At 40.4% G+C, this 20,542-nt stretch overlaps 1 pseudogene; it reads left to right on the top strand.

Annotated features, from left to right (window-relative positions):
* The window catches only part of LOC130248584 (ankyrin repeat domain-containing protein 26-like), a 75,054-nt pseudogene extending 55,313 nt beyond the window's left edge, over positions 1–19,741 (top strand).
* The last annotated feature ends 801 nt before the right edge of the window (positions 19,742–20,542 follow it).

The raw sequence follows: 20,542 nt of genomic DNA, 5'->3' as shown, positions 1-20,542 counted from the left end.
TTTAAGCCCAGCTGGCAACTGCACCCCATGCAGCTGCTCACTCACTTCCCCACGAGTGGGATGGCAAGAAGAGAGTCAGGATGGTAAAATGGAGAAAGCTCCTGGGTTGAGATAAAGACAGTGTAATAGGGAAATCAAAAGCCATGCACACAAGCAAAGCAAAACAAGGAATCCATTCACCACTACCCATGGACAGGCAGGTTGTTCATCTATCCCTCGGAGAGCAGGGCTCCATCACATGTAACAGTTACTTGGGAAGACAAATGCAATCACTCTGAATATCCCCCCCTTCCTCCTTCTTCTGCCCACTGTATATACTGAGCATGATGTCGTATGGTTTGGAAAGTCCCTTGTGTCAGTTGAGTCACCTGTCCCAGCTGTCTCCCCACCCACAGCCCCCTTGCTGGTAGGGCAGTAGGAGAAGCAGAAAATGTCTTGTTGTTGTGCAGATGTTGCTCAGCATCTAGGAAAAAAATCCATATTATCAACTTGAAGAACAGACCCATGTGAAGAAAATTAACTTTACCCTAGCTGCTATTTTTCAGAATTCCAAAGTATCTAATAAGTGTGAATAATTATTATTTTCCTTCTTAAGAAATTGTGAAAGCAATTACATTTTTAGCCTTACACTTATAGAAGCTTTATTCACAGAAGCTTTATTTCATTTTGTTAAATTACCCTATAAATTATATGTAAGGCTTTCTTCCTTGCAATATAAACCATGGAAACACAAATCTTACTATCAATCTCTTGAACAATTTATTAGTGGCTGCTGCCACATTTTTTTTGCAGAATTTCTAAAGAAGGCTTTGCACTTGCCAGCTCTGTCCTTTTTTCTTGTTACTGTTGCAAGGATATGAGAAAAAATACTCAAAATAATTTTGAAACACAAAACTGCTTTTATGTTTGGGTACCATGGACCACTTCTTACCATGTTGGTGCTTACTGCTGTTTGTTTCAGTTAGTAAAGAAGTTAATATTCCTCAAAGATTTCTCTACAGATTATCTTCAAAATCAAGTTGCTGTTGTTTAGTTGAGATAAGAGATCCTTAGAGGTTTAAAGTCATTTCTAATAACATTAAACTTAAACCCTCTGCATTTCTAAATAAGTTTTTGAAAATTGATCTCATTCCTGAGCAAATACAAACTGTGCTTTTCCTAGGGTCAGCCGTTGTTTAAGCCTTAGGCTTGTTAAAAAATTGGTGGGTCTGTCAGAGAGGTGATGTACTGTTTCATCAGCATTACCTGCAGCCACTGAATCCATAATATGCAGACAATGCTCATCATGTTAAGAAAATGTATATTAGTCATAGTCAAGACATTGCTTTGATTGCTAAGACAAGAAACTCCCCTTGATCTAAGTGTCTGTAATGTCAAGATGATTTCTTCAAAAGTAACAGAAATGTGCACACTTCAGTATATTTACCTAGATAAACTTAAAAGTGATAAAACAGTCAATGGTTTATTTCCATATATTGTAAAACTGATGTCATGGATAATGGAATGACATTCTAATTCTTTAAAAAGTTAAAACATAGAGTAAAAAATATAAAGTCTGAAAATATTTAACATCTTTATGGTTTAAGTTGTTTTCTGCAAGTTCATAGTGTAGAATATATAATTTTTATGTCAGTCCTTTAGTTTCTCAATTATACTGTTAAATCCCAGGTGTACTTTGAAGAAGAAGAAGAAAGGAGGCTCAGAGCAGAAACACTCTATGAGAAAATAAGAGAAAACCTCAGTAGGAAAGAAGAGCAATATTGTAAAGAGATGGAGGAGAAACAGCAACTTGAGTTACAATCCAGGAATTTAGAAATGGAGTTAGTAACACTGAGAAAGCTCCTCAAACAGGTATATTAGATAATGACTTAAACACTTACCTTATTTCTGCTTCTTTGTAATGGGTGTTGTATTCCAGTGTGCCTGAAGAAGAGGTAGTGCTTTGTTCATGGAAGAGGCATTGGATAACTATTGCCATGTTTTTTGAACAGATGGTTTCCAAGTAGTCTGTTCCCTTTTTTCTGTTTGTGTTTCAAAGCTTGACTTTGAGTTATTTTTCTCAATTATTACAAAGCATTCTGTATTTCTTCTTAATTTTTCAGAAGAAAATTGAAGTTTGTAGATGGATTATTGTAGCTGTGGAGAGCAAAAATAAAAGGGAGAGTAGGATAATATTGCTAGCTCTGATTTTTCTGAAGGTGCAAGTAATGGAATTGTATTATTATAGGTAGAAGATGAGCGTGGTGAAACACAGAGACACCTCTCTCAGGAAAAGAGTGCCAGAGCCCTGCAAGAAGGCATTTTGAACAATCACCTAGGGAGACAAAAGGAACTAGAAGAAGAGACAAGAAGAACTATAGGAAAAAGTTCAGATGTAAGCAGAATTTTTTCTAATTAATTAAATTTAACCATGTTTGTTATAAAGTTTTATTATAACTGAGATATTTTTTCTGCTTCTTGATGGAATATTTACAGTTTACCAGTGTAATTTTACTGTTCAAATATCTCTTCTGTTTACCCTTTTGTCTTTAAAAGTTCTGGAAAGCAGTATCAGTGCTGTATGTAATTACACTGCAGGTACAAGTAAAAAGCTAAAAGAAAACACCCTCTACACCATTTTTTAAACTGTCTTGTTTTTATTTCCTTGACATTTTATCATGACTTTTTAAGGTTTCTCACAGTGAAACACCTAGTTACCTACATCCAGACTGACCAGGAAGGAAGTTGTTTGACATGCTGTGTTCCCATTACTTGGGAGTTTTTAAATTATTTATTCCCTTATCAAACTCAAAGTATGGAGTTCTTTCCCACCTCCACGTATTAAAAGTTTTATGAAGGAAGATCAGCAGTGATTTAAACTCTCAAGACTAATTAGAATAATTGAAGGAGAATAAGCAATCATAAACACTATTAAATTCAAAAGAGTCTTGAAGAGTTGACTGAATTTACTAAGAATCTGAAATTCTTGGAAGAATTATTTGTTCTTGGCTGTGCTTTCCAATAAATATAGGGTGAATGTGTTTACATGGAAAAAAATTTGTATACTAAACAGGCACTATAAAAGACTCATGTATTCCAGGAATGATTCACCTGTATAGCAAACTCTCAGTAATGCTAAAAAAAGTGTTAAGAAGACATTTAAAAAAGAAAATAGCCTTTTGAGCCTGGTAAACAGAGATTTTTACCAGATTGGTAACACAGCTAAAGTAATCTAAAAGGGAATATTTTAAAGGCATGCACTCACAAGAAAGCACTGTCATTTCATAATATAATACTTTGTACCTGAAACATTTTAAATAATTTTATTATACAGTTTCTAGTTTATGGGGGAAAAAAGCATGATGTATTTGGCATGTTTATTGATGGATATGTTACGCTTTTGTTCTGTACCTGCATTGGACACGTGAAGTGGTTCATAGAGTAGCTTATGTCTTATCTGAAATTTTACTCTCATCTTTGAAGTTATATTGCAATGTTAGAAATGTTAAAATCCAGTTTAATGCTGAAGTGATTTTTGTAGATTTATTTCCCACCCAGATATTTATTCATGTTCCCTGTCATTCAGGAATCCGACACTGAGAGAAAAAAGGATCTGTTGTACAAAAAATCAGTCCTGCAAGATGAGATTGCCGTGCTAAGACTAGAACTTGATCAAATAAGACTTAGGCACCAGGAGGAAGAAGGAAAATATTTAGAGGAAAATGAGACTTTGAAAGAAAAAAATGAAGATCTCTAAAAAGAACTTAAGCTGGATGAGGAGGCCTGAACACAAACAGTTTTCAGTGCAGTGGACAACTGAACTTACTAAAGACAGAATCCGCAATGCTAACTTCCAAACTTGAGCAGACAAAAGAAAGCAAAGACAGACTGGAGACAGAAATTGAATCATTTCATTCCTACTGTTCAAGAGCTTGAACATCACCAGTCATGAAAAAGTGATGTGGAACGAACATTTCAGAGGGAACGTGATGAACGGCTTCGCTTGCAAGACAAGCTGCATCATGACCTCTCAGATGTGCGAGAAGCCAACAAGAGCTTGTCCCAGCAGCTGAGCACAGCTGAAAGGAAAGCTAGCAGTCTAGAAAATGAGCTTCATCAGTTAAAACAAATGCTCAGAGAAAAAACACTGTTTTTAGAAATGGCACAGAAAGAATTGAGTCAAGCGCAGTGTCAGGCAAAGGAATGCAATCGTGCTCGACAGCTTGAGAAAGACCGAGTGAACAAACTTACAGTAGAGCAGGAATCCATGCAGGAGCGATTAGCCCAGCTCCAGAGTGAAAACCTTTTGCTCCGTCAGCAGCTGGAAGATCTGCAGAACAAGGGGATCATCAAAGAAAAAGTAGTGAATGATGTGCAAGATTGGTTTAATGATATTTTCAACAAACTCAGAGCTGATACTGAAAAGCAAGTTTACCTAGTGGAAGAGAGAATCAAGGAATTAAATGCCAAGTGTATTGATTTAAGAGAACAAGTCTTCAAATACGAGACTGACAAAATAAAGAGAGAGGTTAAATACAGACGTAGAGCAATTTAAAGTTTTCCAGTTTGTGAAATTATTTTGTCCTAAAGTAGATTAATTATAAGCCATATGCATAGGACCAGATGATGATGATTTATTCTGGTTTGTTGTGTTTCTGTTGAAATTGTGGTAAGGTTTTGGTAAATGGGATGTTACTGCTGGGATCCGAGCAGAGAGCAGAGCAAAGGTATCCAAGTCTGCTTTGATCAAGAAAGGTGATTCTTCTCTAGAACTTCTTTCATCTCTTTTCCTTAGTCCATTTTTTGCCCTATAGAATTATTTTAGATATTTGATGATTTTTTTGAAGTATTGCACTGCTGACACAAGAGTGATGTAAAAGGAAGAATGTGGAGGTTGAGAAATGAAGATGAGTGAATTGTGTGAGATGGACTTACATTAAGTTCTTTCAGAGGAAAAACGTTGCTTCTCCCGAAGTTGCTGTCAAAATTGAAGAGTACTATAGTGTCCAGGTGTTAATTTATGAATATTCTGGGGGCTCTAAGGATGCCTGGAAGATGCATCATTCATTATCCGCGTTCCTAGGAGTAGGTAGGGTATTCTGTAATGATAGCATATTCTGGCAAATTCAGGTAGAGTAATAACTTAAAAATTGCCTTACCCATTTTGTTTAATCTCCCTGACTTTCTAGAGAATAGGAACTAATAAAAGTCAATATTTAGACACACTGCTGTATGGTATGCCTCCTTTAATGATTCAAATAGTGATTTTAAATTACACTTCCTTCTTCCTAACAAGTCCAGAATCTTGGAGTGAGATAAGTATAGGCATGTGTGACTTAAGTGCTTTGTTCTTCGTCGGCTACTGTGTGTGGCAATACTATCAGTCATTTAAATCTATCAATTGCTGTGTATTCTTCATACCAAAACAGCAGGTTTCCTCTGTACATTTATATAACTGCATGAACTATCCAGATTCTAGTAAACATGATATGTCAGTATAAAGGCAGTTGTTACTCTAAAACATTAAGACAGGTGTAAGAGGATGTGATTCAACAGATTCTTAGAGTATATCTAAAAAGAGCTTTTAGATACAGGTATTAATTTAATTATATTTGTAACATGTAGGAATAGAACTAAGAATGATTTGATACCAAGTCCTGCCTTTGGTCATAAAGTAGTATCGGCAGTCAGATTATGACTCTTGCATCACAACAGATTTCTTTGGATTTTATTAGAAAAATTCCCACAATTGCAGTGTGTGCTTATACATAGTTTTAAGTAGAACAATATCTGGGCCTTTTTTATGTTTTAGGAAACCACAATCCTCATGAGCAGCTGCTGACTGTTTGGGGGTGCTGCCTGTGCATATGCATGCTGGTGACAGACAATTTCACTTGAGCTCAATCCAAAGTGAACGTCAAGGCATTTTTCAGGTTCTCACAACTTTATTCATGCACATTTAATTGTTTCATTAGGGCATGATCAGACAGCTGCAGCAGGAGCTTGCTGATGCTCTCAAAAAGCAATCTGTGTCAGAAGCTTCACTGGAAGTTTCTACGCGTTACCGCAGTGACCTGGAGGAATACAAGCTGCGCTTGCAAAAGGAATTGGAAAAGGCTAAAACCAAGGTGCATAGTGTCTGTAATTGTATTAATAAATCTTAGGGTGGCTGTTGAAAGTAGGATTGGTTGTTGTCCTAAAACCCCAGGAAAAAAATGCAACAGGATAGATTTAATGATGTGGAAATCAGTAGCATTATTTTATAAACTTGGTGTCCATGTCTTTGACATGCGGACATTATGCCCTTACATGGACAAAATTTTTATTTACAGAGGTGCTTTTCACAATAAATTTGTGTCTGTATTTATGTCTTGTTGCCTTTGGTTTAGCCAAGTAGATTTTCTGATTTCTGAAGAACAGTATAAGTACTGGACTGCTGTGTTTGGACATTTTTATGCTGTCCTGCTTTCCCCCTCACCCCACCCTGACCTGTCACCAGGTAGCACGTCAAATTCTGAATGTTTTTGTAACTTACTCTGCATTTTCCCCCGTATTTGGCACTGTTATAATTTTCCATCCTTAAGTGGTTTTCCTGCAAGGGAAGTAAGCTATTTCTGACTTAGGCACTGCCTTTCACAGTGATTTTCCACACATGTATGGACATATAGAGGCCTTGGAGTTCTAAAAGGAAGATTTAAAATCTGATCCTTATGAGGGGCTTTTCCAGTCACTACAGACAGATGAACTTCTTAATTCATGTTTTCACAGAGGAGCAAATGAGTAAATACAAAGAGCATCCTAAGTGACCAACAGGGTCAGAGTGGCAGTGTCAGTGTTTAGAACCGTGCTCTCAGAAATCCATGGAGGAATGGGAGAGCCTGCTGTAAAAGATGGCAAAGCAGTACAGCTTGTGTTCATTTGCTAGTAGAAGCAAAGCTTTAAATGTACTTGAGATAATTACAGCTCTTTGGGCAGAGGGTATGGGCAGGTAGCTGCAGCACGTGAATCCTTGGGCAGCAGCTGACTCCTCTGTATAAAAGCTCACCTGACAACTGTGGATTCTTTCTGTGACTTCACAGTTGCGGGAGGTGGAAGAAAAAATATCTTCAGTCCGAGTGTTGTGTTCGTGATTTGAAGACTGCCTTGGATGATAAGGAAAGAGAAGCTGCAGGACCAGCTGTTGGCATTTTCTAGACACTAACACTACTATAAAACAACTGGAAGAACATGTGCAACAGTAACACAGTGGAGTGAGGTATCTGTCACTTGCAGGGATTGGCTGGAAACCACAGCATAGATAGGTAGTCTTGTTTCATCACAGCGAATAATCAGGATTTTGAAAAATGTTCTTGTCTTTTATTATTTTGCACTCTTCTTTTGGAATTTGTGCTCTGGCAGATTTTTATAATAAGGCCTGTATTTCTTTTAAAGCCTTGAAATTGAAAACACCAAATTGGGAGCCACTGTCCAGCAACAAAGCAACAGGACTGAAGCCCTGCAGAGAGACCTGCAAGCCTCTGCCTCAGTAAGCTGCTCATAAATTTCCCTTTTGGTGACTTCTGAGTCTAGTTACCTATTTCTGTGGGAAAATGTTATGGTGAGGATTTCCTGGAGAGCCAAGGGGAGCTGAGTTCCTGCATTTTTCTGAATAGAAACTGCTTGGAAAGCATCCTGCTATACTTCCCAGCCATCCAGTTTTGAAAATTTTCCTGTGCTGTAGCAAACACTCTAAAAGGTAAGGATTTGACAGCAATACACTGGTTAACTATCGTCTGCTTTAGACCCTTCATAACATCAGATGGCTGCTTTGGGGACTGCAGTGTGTTTCATTTAAGGTATTCAAGTTAACTGAGTATATCGATGCCACAACCACAGGGTATATTGATGCCAAGCCCTTTATGCCAGAGACCTGGCTGACCTCATCAGAATGAAACAAAATTACACGTCCCAAAGCTTTTGCTGTGCAGAATTGCTTTTCCTTTGGCTACTTGCTGTCTGTCTGTTCTCATGAAACAGTGAAGAGGACTGCTCGTGGTATCTGCAAAACTTGGTGTTAGCCTTGGAATTTACCACTGCTTCTACACAGTGGTTAATTTTAGCTCAGATAAGGACCACATCTGTGGCCTGAATTAAGAGATATTTTTTGTTGTTGCTGTTTTTTGTATTGTAGCCAGTGAACTGGGGTTCTTGTTATGGCCGTAGTTGTCAATTACAGCTGAAGGTATTTATAAAATCACTGCATGTGATAGTCAAATTTTGTGATGTACCTTATACTGTCAAGAGAAGTGGGAAGGCAGTCAAAAATCCTTCCACTTTGATAATAGGGCATGATTTTCAAGTTACCCTGTGGTCTTTTCTCTCCCTCTCTCTCCCCCCAAGTGCACCAAATGACAGAGGTGATGATTGCTAACAAGTTTACAGTGGCATGAGACTAAAGCTGTTTTGATCATTGTTGCTGGGTGTAAATAGTGTAGGAATAAAGAGGTGAAGAGGTTGTGTAATACTTTTGTCAGTGAGGTGTAACTTCAGTCTAGGAAGTCATAGTGTACCTTCTTGCTTCTTGTAATGCTTCTATAGGTCCATAACCGCCTGCTTATGAACTTACAGACAGCACAGGCAGCTGCAGGAGACCACCACAAGCAGGTACATGACAGGCTTCTGTGAATGACTGTTTTAGTCTTTGAATTTTTTTGTGTAGGTAATTGATGAAAAGATTATATGGGCTGTGTAAGCACACAGCTGTTAAATGCCCATCTGGCTTTAGGGCAAGGCACCCTCAAGGGAAAAGGTTGTAAGCTTCTTCATTTTCCTACTGCTGTGTTTTGTATGGGTTGTGGTGTGCAAGATAGTTGTGTTCATCAGTGTGATTCATCTGATGAATTCTCTTCCCCATCCCACCTGCAGAGAGTGAGCAAGTGGCTTCGTAATGCTTAGCTGCCTACCAGGTTAAGCCATAGCAGATGACTGATAGAATGGATGTTGTGGACAGCTTGGAGATCTGTGGTTGAAAGCTGAGAGAGGAGACTGGACTTGACAGATCCATATTAGCTTTTCAGTTTTGTCAGAGCTTGTCTTGAGGCCATGTGAGCTTTTGTCATGAGGCCCAGTGTTTTACCTCCTCTGTAAGGACTTGAGAAAGTCATACACCCTAAGGATATTTTTTATCTGAAACTATGCTAAGTGTTTTGTCACTTTCTGTAGCCAGTAAATATCTCTTGTTGTTTTCCTTTTTTTCTTTTGTAATTTTCTTTTTTTTTCCCCTAAAAAATGCCACTAAAAGCATCTAGTCAACTTCCAGTCTTTATACTTCAACTGAATCAGCAAGTTCTGTTCAACTCAAATGCATCTATTAGGCAAATCTTTGTCCCTTTAGACAGAATCATCAATACCATTGTCAATTTCAAAACATTTTCTTTCTCTCAGGAGATGTACAGCTGTTACAGAAGCCACTACGGTAGGGTATATTCCGTGGTGGGCACTAGAAATGAATACATTAGAAAGTATGCAATGAACTCTGGAGAACCTTTGAAAGAAAGCTACAGAGTGCTTTTGTGTGTTTGTTATTCCCCAAAGTTCAACCTCATCTCACCATCCTTATAGCATTCATTCTTTTTGCCATCTTCTGTTTCTCTTCTTGGTTTTGTTTCCCAAGCTGTGTTTTACATTCCACATTACCATTAACGATAGACGTTGAATGGGGAGAGGAGAGAGTTTCCATTTAAGTTACAGCTTTCTGTTGCAGTGTTCTTTTTATGGTCACCTTAGTTTCTTCTGCCATTGTTGCTTTTACAGGTGCAAAAGCAGAATATGCTGGCTCTGACATCAAAGGACTTGCAGAGCATGTGGGAAGAGCAGTTTAAGATCCAGCCTTGAAGAGCATGTTGCTCAAGTTTGACAGGGAAAAGGCAGATCTCATTGAACAGGTAAATCCAGAAAAATTCTCCAGAGACCTAAGCCAGTACCTGAGAGAGCTACATTAACCTTTTGGCTGAGTTCTTACATAAAGAGCACTTTTTTTTATTACCCCTGCCATTCAGGGCTCTGCATATGTTGTGATTTGTGGATCATCCAGGAAACAAATGAAGGCTGTTTGGTTATCTTTTGTAAATTCTTGAGTGATTTTCTTTGAAAAGTTCCCAGTATGGTTTCCATCAGTTAAGCACATGAAGCGGGGCTGCAGTTTTCCATCTCTTTCTTGGATTCCTTCTGGCCATCTGACCCCTTTGTTTTCTGGGCAGGGTTGAAGTATTTCATTTTTCCAGTGCAGTGCATGGAGGAACAGCAGTGTGTTTTCTGTGTAGTGGATGCTTAAAAGTCTTGCAGAAAAACATTCTGAAAGAATTCTGGGGAAATGAACTAGTGCTTGGGAAACAAGAAATGACTGACAGTTTTGAAGGAGCAGTCTTTCCCTCCTCGTCCGTAGAGAAATAAAGGAAGTACAAAGCAACTAGCACATAAGTAAGTAGCCACAAAGAAGAGGTGGAAAAAATAATGTTGAAAAAATGAAGTTTAAAAAATTCCCCAAGATCAAATTTCTCTTCTTGCTGATCAGTAAAGATCTTGTGAAAACTTTAGATTTCTTTGTATTCTTCCATGATGAGCATACCTACATAATCCTTGCTGTGAGTTGAGAACTCTTGAATGCAGTCCAGCATCTTTTCCACCTTTGTTTCAGCGGAGGCATCTATTTTTGTTTGCTGTGAAACCTAATGTGGAACTTGGTTAACGGATGGAAAAGGGCTGCAGCTTCTCTGTGGAGAGTGCTAGAAACCAGATTTGCACGTAGCTATTGTTCTTATGTTTTGTTTGTCATGTGTCTTTTCTGTTTTGAAAGTGTGAGAGTGAAAGAAAGTGAAGTAACTGATAGAGTTAAAACACCCAGTTGAACTGCGTCTGGACCAAGAAATGAGAAGAAACTTAGAATTGCAGAAAGACTTTTAAGAGGTATGCCTTTTTGATGTGGTGAAGAGATATCCCTGAATAAAAGTCCAGTTTTATTGAACTGTAATGTAAGAATAGGCATACATACATTGTGAGCCAACTGGAGTCTCATGTTAGTTCCTGCATGGTATATCCATGCATGAGCTTTACTTATGGCTGTAAGAGGAATTGTCAGTCCAGGTTGCCCTGCAGTTCTCCAGGGGTGGGGAAGGTAGTCTGCAATTCCATCTTTTCAGCTGAAATTTGGATGTACCAGGCGACCTGTGGCACAGGAAAAGCAGGTCTTTTCTCAGCAATTCCTAGTACTATCAAGTATGTTAAAGATGAAAAAAGCTATGTCTCCACTCCTTACTTGAGAGCATATAGGAAAGGTTGCTTAATCCTGTGTTTCATTGTTTTCTGAACTGATCTGCTGTATAGGTTGAAGAGACTTCTCAGCAGAGCTACGAAAAAAATAAGGATGTATGAGGAGAGAGTAGTGGAGTCCCAGCTTAATTTGAAGGGAGAAATGAAGAGCAGATATTCTGAAATGGTCAGTGAAGTTGATAGATTGGGAACAAAAGTGAGCTCTGCTTAATTTGGGGTTTGTTTGGTTGTAGTGTTACTTCTTTTCAAACCTGTGTGAAGCTTTCTCTGCATTTCTTTCCTTGGCTGTATTTTAGATTTGATTGATCTCTCTCAGTGCTTTTTGTACCCTTAGAGAAGCAGGTGACTAATACTGATGTAGTTATCATTATGGGTTAAGATGCAATCCTTAAGTGCAAAGCATCTGCAATGGCACAGGAAGGGCAGACTGTCCTACAGAGGAAGGGCAAGCCAAGAGTGGCAGCAAGGCTGGCAGAGTCCATGACCTCTTGGGCCAGGGAGCTGTCCCACAGGCACTTACCAAGAAGAACAGAACAGGTCTGGTGACAGCAAGCAGGGTCAGCCAAGAGTGCAGATCCTCAGGCCGTGCAGTTCTACCGTCCTACCAGGACATCATGTGCAAGGGTGAGGGTCAGGGCTGAGAGCAGTGGGCCTCAGCTCAGGCCTGGCTGCACTGAAGCTGTGACAGCATCACCTAGGGTCTGACAGATGGGTTCCTTCTCTGGAAAAGAGGAGAGGAACGCTGCTACTGTTCACACAGTAAGAAGAAGCCTTGAGCCCTGTCTCAGGCACGAGTTCAATCAGAGGCAGCTGGGACTCTCCTTTTCTGAAAAGTTGCTGTGCAGGGTATGATGAAGAGAGGTGACATAGGAAAAGTGCTGTAACTTACTGCTCACAGGTAGCTGTTTCAGCCCATCTTGGCATGGGGACCCAGAAGTATTGTTGCCAGAGATGTTTTTTGAGATTGCTCTGGTTGTTCAGTAGTAGCATGTAAACTTCTCCACCCATTACTCAGATTCGTTGCTAAGAAGCTGCATTTCACAGTTACACTCAGCTTTAGAAGACATCATTGTAGAATCAGTTACTGCCTTTGCAGTGACTCATTTTTAGTCCAGAAGCTAATAGCATTTTTGTGAAAGGATTCCTCAGGTTCCCATTCTATCACAAATGATGTAAAGGTTGATCTTGCTGGAAGAGAAGAGCCCAGTTACATTTAAGTTTCTGATTGAATATACACATGATAAATACAGTCTCATGGATAACCTCTGTAGTGATTTTAACAGAATTCACTGCTTTTAGATGCCTCTGAGGTTTTTGGTTTTTCTTTTTTTCCCATGTACAGGTTGCTGAACTTTCCCAGCAGCTGGACATGGAGTCTAAAAAAATCATGCAGCTAGAAACAGAACCGAGATCTGCGAGAAGAGCTGTCTACCTTGCATGGGAACTGTGAAAAACCGGAGAAGAGCAAATGCCAGCTGAAAGAAGAGATGGCAAAACTTCAGCGTCACTTGAAGACTAACATGGTGGATCACAGCCTAATAGAACAGTATAAAAGAGAGGTTGATGCACGAGCAAGCCAAGAAATAAGACAAAAACTACAAGAAGTCAATCTGGTTTTGCGAGTGACTTTCTGACATGTGTCTGTAGGTGCTCTGTAGTCTTTGGTTGTGGCCACCATTTTTTAGTGTTTTGCTTTGGGTGCCTGATTCTGTGTGTTAGTGCTGCACTTGTGTCTGTGCTAAAGGGCAGTGGGAGAAGGGCATATGGTTGGGCAGGAGTGCTCTTACAGTGTTTGATGTGCTAGCAGGTCTCTGAATCAAAAGCTCACCCAAGGTAGGTTTCCATTTTGAGATCAGGAGGAGATGAGGCATCCTACTAAGGTCTTTATGGAATCCTGCCCCGTTCTCCATGCCCTGTCCTACAGAGATAGTGGCCTTTCATTAGTAGCTTTGAATAGTAGTCCTGCTTTGGGCTTCATCCTAAATGAAAAGAATTACTTACAGTAGTAGCTCAGGGTTCTGCCTTGATTGCTGATGGTAGTGAGGAGGCACAGCTGCCTCTCTGAGCCAAGCTGGGCCCTTAACTTGGGTACATACAATTGACAGGTGGGGAGAGTTCTCTTTTTCTTTGTGGTGGTTGAAGGTGCACTGTCTCTTTCAGGCACAGGCAGCCTCCCAGGAGAGACTGGAACACATCAAAGCAAGTCATCATGCTTCTCGGAGAAACCAGCTAAAAGACGGAATTGGACATCCTGAATGTGAATTGGACAAGATAAAAAATACTCCACAAGACAGTACTTTCCCAGAAGAATGTGCACAGGCAGAAGTGGAAGAGGACAAGGAGCTGTATCTGGAGGAAGTGAAAACTAGACAATGCCTAGCAAAGAAGCTGGAAAGGTAAGTCTATGCTTCTTTTGGACTGGTAATCAGAAACTCCTTTTTCCTCATGCATATTTCTTGTTAATTCCTGTTCTGCACCTAGCGAGCACACCATCCTGGTGTGTTTGTGGGAAAAGTACTGTAAGATCCTTCCTGTTCAGCAGGCCTTCATTTCTCTTCAGTGTTTCGGCAGGAGCACAATTGATCGTGGCATTAACAGGATACTTTTCAAGTTGATGTTGTTTTAACTGGCAGGTTTTTTTGCCAGTATCTATAATCTCATCCTCTGTACAACAGAAAAAATGAATTTCATGTCTTTTGTTGTTTGGGTAGGCTCTCAGAGAACAGATTTTTGTTTATTGGCTTCTGTTTAAGCAGTGGCTCTGAGCTTTGAGCTTCCCTTGGGAAGGGGGGCCAGCCCAGAGTTGTTTTGCTGGTGCCTTCCAGAAGAAGCTATGTAAACACAGGGCTTTCACAGAAGGCTTCCAAGCCCTCATGCTGAGCAGACCTAGGCGTTGGCAACACTTGCTGCTCCTTGCACCTAGTGTGATGTCTTAGAAACAGGCCCTCCAAACAAGCTCAGGTCAAATGATGTGCTATTTTTGGAGGCTCTTCATCTCAGAAGTCAAATAATACTCAAGGACCTGGAGACTAACTTTGGGAAAGTGTTACTACCAAAGGTAACTCTTTGTGTGCTTTGGAATGTTTCAGAGCTAAAGAGAGCCTTGATAAAGCCAATGCTAAGCACCTCTGGAAGCGCCTTAAAAAGCAATCGTCAGTCACAGGCAGCACTGTCAGAGGAGATCTGGCTGCAGCTCCAGTTCTGCGTTCAACTGCACTGGGACATCTTGGCAACCGTTCAGGACTGGACAGTAGTGTGAGTGCAGGAGACAGCTTGCAAAGGCAACATAAGAAGTACTTGTCATCAAGAAGGAGGCTTGTAGCCTCTGTGGCCAAGGTAAGCATTTTGAAATACCATTCCTGACTCCTGCTGGAGAGTGGCAGTGTGCAAGGTTCTCCCTCTTAGCATGAAGTTAAAATCCATTTATTGGTCCACATTGTCTAATAGGCCAAAGCAACTGCTAATCCTTAAAACAGTGCACAGCTGTACAATGTAAGGCTGAAGATTTGGTCATTGGGGTTGTAAAAATTATAAAGTCCAAGTCATACATAGGAATAACTGTTAGTGGTCTGTGTACCAGAATTTGAAAGATGGGTCTTTAGTGTATAGCCCAAGGCAGGGGATGTCTGTCTGCTGCAAGTATTGCAAGAAGATTTTGGGACTCACGCTGCTTGTTTTATTTCCAAACTGTCAAGCTTCAATCCTATCAACTGTGCCAAGGGCTGGTGCAAATGAATGTGGGTGTCTTGACATGGGAAAGAAGAGTGAACTCTGCTAGCTGCAACCAGTGTGAATCAGTGGATTTATGAAACCAGTTTCCTTACAGAATGTGAGAAGGGGAATTTCAGCTCCCTACATTCTCTCTCAACTTGTGTTCCTTTTCTGGTTTCATTTTCCATCTGCCCTCTTGTATTTTAGTGGTCTTTCTACTGTAAGCTTTTTTTCCTTGCCTCATGTACAGGTAGGCCGTGTTCTTGTGTCTCACTGAAGACCTTTACACTTCAGGCTCTTTTTCTTTCTTCTTCAGCTCCTTAATCAAAATTCCTCTCTCTCTTATCTGCACCCAGATAGATATGTGACAAGGTTTGTAGCCTGTACTGTTTAACCTTGAGTGCTACTGGGAATGTTTTGTCTTTTTCTGCTTCTAGGATTTGATTCAAACTTACTGATGCATTCCCATTGGCCTGAAGCTGGAAATGCTTTGGAGGTGCTGGTTTCTCTGAGTGAAAGAGTGACTTGCTGCAGAGTAGTTCTGTGCTTTATTTCTTTGTGAAGCTATGGCTTCTGTGGTAGTTCAGCTTCTGTAAGATGGCACTGTAGGTATGGATTTCATCTCTTCTCATGGGACTTAATTAAACTAGAGGAGAAGTCTCTTTAGTGCCCATGCCTGTTCTGACAGTCAGAAAGTTCTGGGTAGCAAGAGTGGTTGTGAGTGCAGTTGCAGTACTGCTCTGAAGTTCAGTTCCTGGACCCTGAGTATCATCTCATGGAGTCTGAGAGGATCTAGCTCACTCTGTGCAGCTCTGTGGATAAGTAGTAAGTCAACATCATTTCCTGGAACAGAACTACTGAGATGGTGACTGCTGCAAGTGATCCAGGATGTTACTGCCTGAAGAGCTAAGTAGTGAGAGGTACCTGCTCAGGACACAGACACCAACTTGAGGAAAAGTGGAATTCACTAAAATTCTGCTGTAAAACTGCAGAGAATTCTGGAAGGATATGCTAAGCTAATTAAAACATATAATCATTAGTAATGAATTACAAAGGACAAGCTAAGCAATGCATCTAATGATGCTACAAAAGAATGCCTGTGGTGATAAAGAAAGATACATCACCAGTTACTGCAATACTTTGCCATCATCCCAGTCTGAGACACCTCAGCTCTGGGGGGAAGGTGTCACAGTGAAGGACTGGAGAACCAAGGTTCTGGGAATTCCTGTGGTGCATCCACCTTGCAGGCCACCGGGCTCTCCCAGCTTTGCTGTGACAGTAGCCCAGCTTTTATACTGTTAAACAAACAAGCTGGCATAATGTGTCATTTCATCCTCCTGTTGGCTTTCTCCCAGAGCCTGGCTCAAGGAGGAACCAAGGGAGCTGTCTTTGATCCTGTATCCCTGGTTAGGCCAGATGTGGCCTCATCCAGTTTCTAGATTCGGAAAGGTAAATACCAATTCTGCCAGTAAATGCACACGTAACAATGCTTTGTTCATGAGCAAATATATATAGATAACATTTGGCTGGAAGGTTCATCTATAGGTCAGCTTTGGCTCCGGGCCTCTTGTTCAGGCCTCAGTCAGGGCCTGTTGTTCAGGCCTTGGTACTTCAGGCCTTCTCCAGAGGGGGCAGGAGGACAGTGGAGACTGTCAGAGTCCTCAGAGGTGTATTTCCATGCAAAGGCCTTTTCATTCCTTTCCAGAGAAATCCATGTGTTGGCTTATTTCCACCTATTTCTCTTTCCTCAGGCAGGGATGAGAATCCCAAAAAGGTTACTGGAATAAATAAGAGGCAAACAAGACCTTTTTCTTCTCTTGATTCATCCACACATGTTGCAGAGGGCCTTCTGGTTATTGTGAAAGCTTCATAAATTGGGGGAAGTGCTTTCTTCCAACAGCTCAACTACTGCAGTTTTGCTTAGGATTAGTGCTGCTTTAGGTTGTCTTTTGGTCTAGGCCTTAGATTTCCTGCTTCCATCCTACCATGTCTCATTTCATGTTCTAGAGGGATCCCTTTCCCCAGGATTTTACTGCTGCTTGTCCATGCTTGAAAAATACTTGAGGCTTGAGGGGACTTGTTCTTTTGGCACCACTGAGAAGAGTTTGGCTCCATCTCTGTTACTCCACCCTCCTGGTCGTTAATACCCACAGACAAGGTGGCCTGAGCTTTGTCTACTCCAGGAAAGAAACAGGCACAGCTCTCTCAGCCTCTCCACACAGCTCACGTGGTCCAAGGCCTTTGGCATCTTCTTGGCCACCACAGGCCATCATCTCCATTTGCCATGATACTTTTAGGTTTTATCATGTTGTCTGAGGGTTGTAAAAATGTTTTAGGAGTTGTAGCAGTTACATTTGAGTCATATTATGTCTTAACTGTATGTTTGATGTATAATTCTAGGTACAGCTGGAACAGGAGGAAAAACTCTCTAAGAAAATGGAAAAAGGTAATGTATCATTACATTGGGAGTGTTTTAAAAGAAAAAGGTGACTGTTTCTATGTCTTGACAGCTTTCAAGCCATTACTTTCATCTTCCTCTGCTAAGCACAGAGATGTTTTTCTGCTAGCTCTCCATTTTAGACTTGAATTTGAAAAGTTCCTGCTTCCCAAAATATTGCATAGAATGTTATGCACTTGCCTACGGAAAATCAAATATAAAATTCATGCACTGGCTCAAACAGAAACACTTGGTTGAAGATGAAGTTGCCCTTCACTAGAGTTGATTTCTAGCAAAAACATCAAAGAAGCCCCCAGATTTTTATAGATCTTTATAGATTTCAGCCATCCCTTCCTTCCCTGTACATGGATTGCATTCAGTACTAAACCATACCATACATGTTCTTTGCTGTTAGATTTTTATTTTTCTTGCTACGATTGTAGCTTGATTCTTCTTGCTTGTCTTTGTAGCCTAGATGTTGGCAGTCTTGTTTTGAATATGTCAGAAGCACCTGATCAGGGACAAAAGAGAACATTTCTTCAGGAAGAGTTTGTTCAGTAGTGTTTAGGCAAACATGAGTTCGGTGCTTGCAACATGGGGCATAAAACACCCTCTACAATTTGAGGCCAGGAGTCCAAAGAGGAAATCCACCTGCTTCAGGACAGCTGGTCCTCCAGAGTCTCTGCTTTGCAGGGGCTGCAGCTGTGTAGCTGTAGTGTTCCAAAAAAGCACAGCTTTGAACGTTTAAGGAAAGCAAAGCCTTGAGGCTGAAGAGCTCTGCAGGAGCTTTGCTAACAGGCACTGCTAAGGGCCACTGCAGTCGTGTGCAGTCCCAGAAGATGTTCATTGTGTCGCCTCCAGAACGTCTGTCGCTAGCTTTACAAATGCTGTTGACTGAGAAGCAAATGTGCACAAAATGTGTTTCTTCCTTTTGCCCAGCTCTTCCCTTGTTAGGTATCCTTGGAAGTTTTGAAGCCTCATTCAGGTTTAGAGACTCTCAAGTCATGTAAAATGTTCTTAGAGTGCTTTATTTCTTCCTGTATGCTGTAAAAGTAACATAAGGAATGTTGTCTCTTTTCCCCACAGCCACTGATGAACTTGAAACTGGATTTGCTCGACTTTCAAAGAAGTTTCATTTGCCCCAGGATCCCCTTTGCAGAGCAAAAGTACCATGATGTTTTAACCAAAAACTATAAATTTTGAATGAAATGCTATGGACAATTTTTACTTTTATAGAGCATCTGTCATTTTCCTTCTCTCTGCTTTAGATGTGAAAAGTTGTTTATAAACTCTAAGTCTATTAAATGGATGTCAAGCACAATGCTGCTGGAACTGAGAGACGGGACTTCAGTATTGGAAAGGGGTGCAAAATTGATCCAAGCAGAAAACTAAAGCCTGAGCAAAAGAAGTCCAAGTTGAAGTTTTATTGAAGTTAAAGCATCTTGAAGTCCAAAGTCAGAGCAAAAATTGTTTACTGGAGCTACTGAAGTCATTGAAATCCTCACAGTTCAGCCTTACATACTGTTACAGTTCCAAGCAGTTACAGCTCTAAGCAGTCACATCTCTAAGGAGAATTTTCACAGTAGTACAGAATCAGCCTATTGTTTGCATTACGTGGCAGCCTTACAAAACCACATTGTTTCAAAGACCTCTCTAGCTGAATACGCTGTACATTTTCATATCTACGAGTTCCTGTTTCAGCCCTTGTATCTTCTTCCTCTGTGCTCTCTGTTCCATCTCCCATTTGTTTTCCAACACAGTGCACTCATCTGTTGGGTTTTTTCAGCATACCTAGCTTTTTTTGCACTCACATTAAGAACCACATCCATTTTTTCTGATCATCAGATTGACTGATCTGGATTCTTGAGCTTGACACAACCATCAGAAATGTTTCCTATTACAGTGGCTTCATTATGTTGTGTCACTTGTGTTCTATGTTTTTACAAAAGTGTTCCCTTTTTTCTTTCTTGTCCTTTCATTTAATGTGTTTGGAATGTTTCCAGTGTTATTTTCATGCTTAGAGATGTTCAAGACCTGGAAGTCAAGAAGAAACACCATTCCCAGGACTTGCTGGGAAGTAGGCATCTATGGAAGTCCACTTAACCAGTCCTCATCTCAAATGCATGAAGGCAGGCATTAGAACTTTGACACATCACTCTCCACACATACATAGTTGGCAAAAAGTGCATTAAAAGAATGCTCCACCTCCTTTCCAGGTGATCCCCTTCAAAGTTCCATATATTATCAAATGCATGGGTTGTCAATCCCAAATGCCCTTTGGAAGCTAATAAATGTAATTAAACAGTGTGTTGCATGAGTTTTTCACATAATTGAGAATGAGAGCTCTGCTAAGGAGCAACAGTACTATCAACTCTAAGTAAAGGCAAATTATTTAAGAAGCAGCAGCAGTAAACTCTGTGATGCCATGTAAGCCAATGAAATCTGGCTGCTTAACAGTCTGAACAAAGATTGCAATATAAGCAAATCACTTGCCATTTGTATTTCGATTTGGCACTGATTTCTTTTTATGTGATGCTGGTTTGATTTTGAACATCAAGTATGCATACTTCTGTCAGAAAGTCTCAGTCTTTCAAGAAATTGAAACTAGCTTGAACTTGAAAAAAAGGCGAATAATCAGTATGTGAGGGTCACAGAAAAAACATTTACCAACTGAAGCTTTCAGGGGACTTTTCTGGGACCTTGTTAACAAACCGCGGCAAAACAACACCAAACTTTGTCACTCATTGTCAACAACAGCAACGTGACCCCTGTATATACAGGGCAAGTAATGTCAAGATTTCAGTTCAGAGGCCACAGCCTGCAAGGCACAAAGGCATGGAAGGGGGCAGAGTAATGGTGAGTGCACAGCAACAGCAGAAAGTGGGGCAGGATATTGGAGAACCTCAACTAAGGAAAAAGCTCAAGAGGTAACCAAGAATTAAATTAGGAGACAATAAGTATAGAAGAGTAGTAGTATTATGACAGTGCTTATTATTAAACCCTCTTCCCCCACTTGACAAATTTACTCATTCTGCATCAGAAATTCCAAGTTAGTACATGTACACCTCTGAAAAAACAGAGATTCCAAGCTTGTACACGTACACTGAA

The sequence above is a fragment of the Oenanthe melanoleuca genome, chromosome 1A (genome assembly GCF_029582105.1).
Source record: "Oenanthe melanoleuca isolate GR-GAL-2019-014 chromosome 1A, OMel1.0, whole genome shotgun sequence".
Taxonomy (NCBI): Eukaryota; Metazoa; Chordata; class Aves; order Passeriformes; family Muscicapidae; genus Oenanthe; species Oenanthe melanoleuca.
The sequence above is the reverse complement of the archived record's forward strand: the minus strand, read 5'-3'. Positions and strand labels throughout refer to the sequence as shown.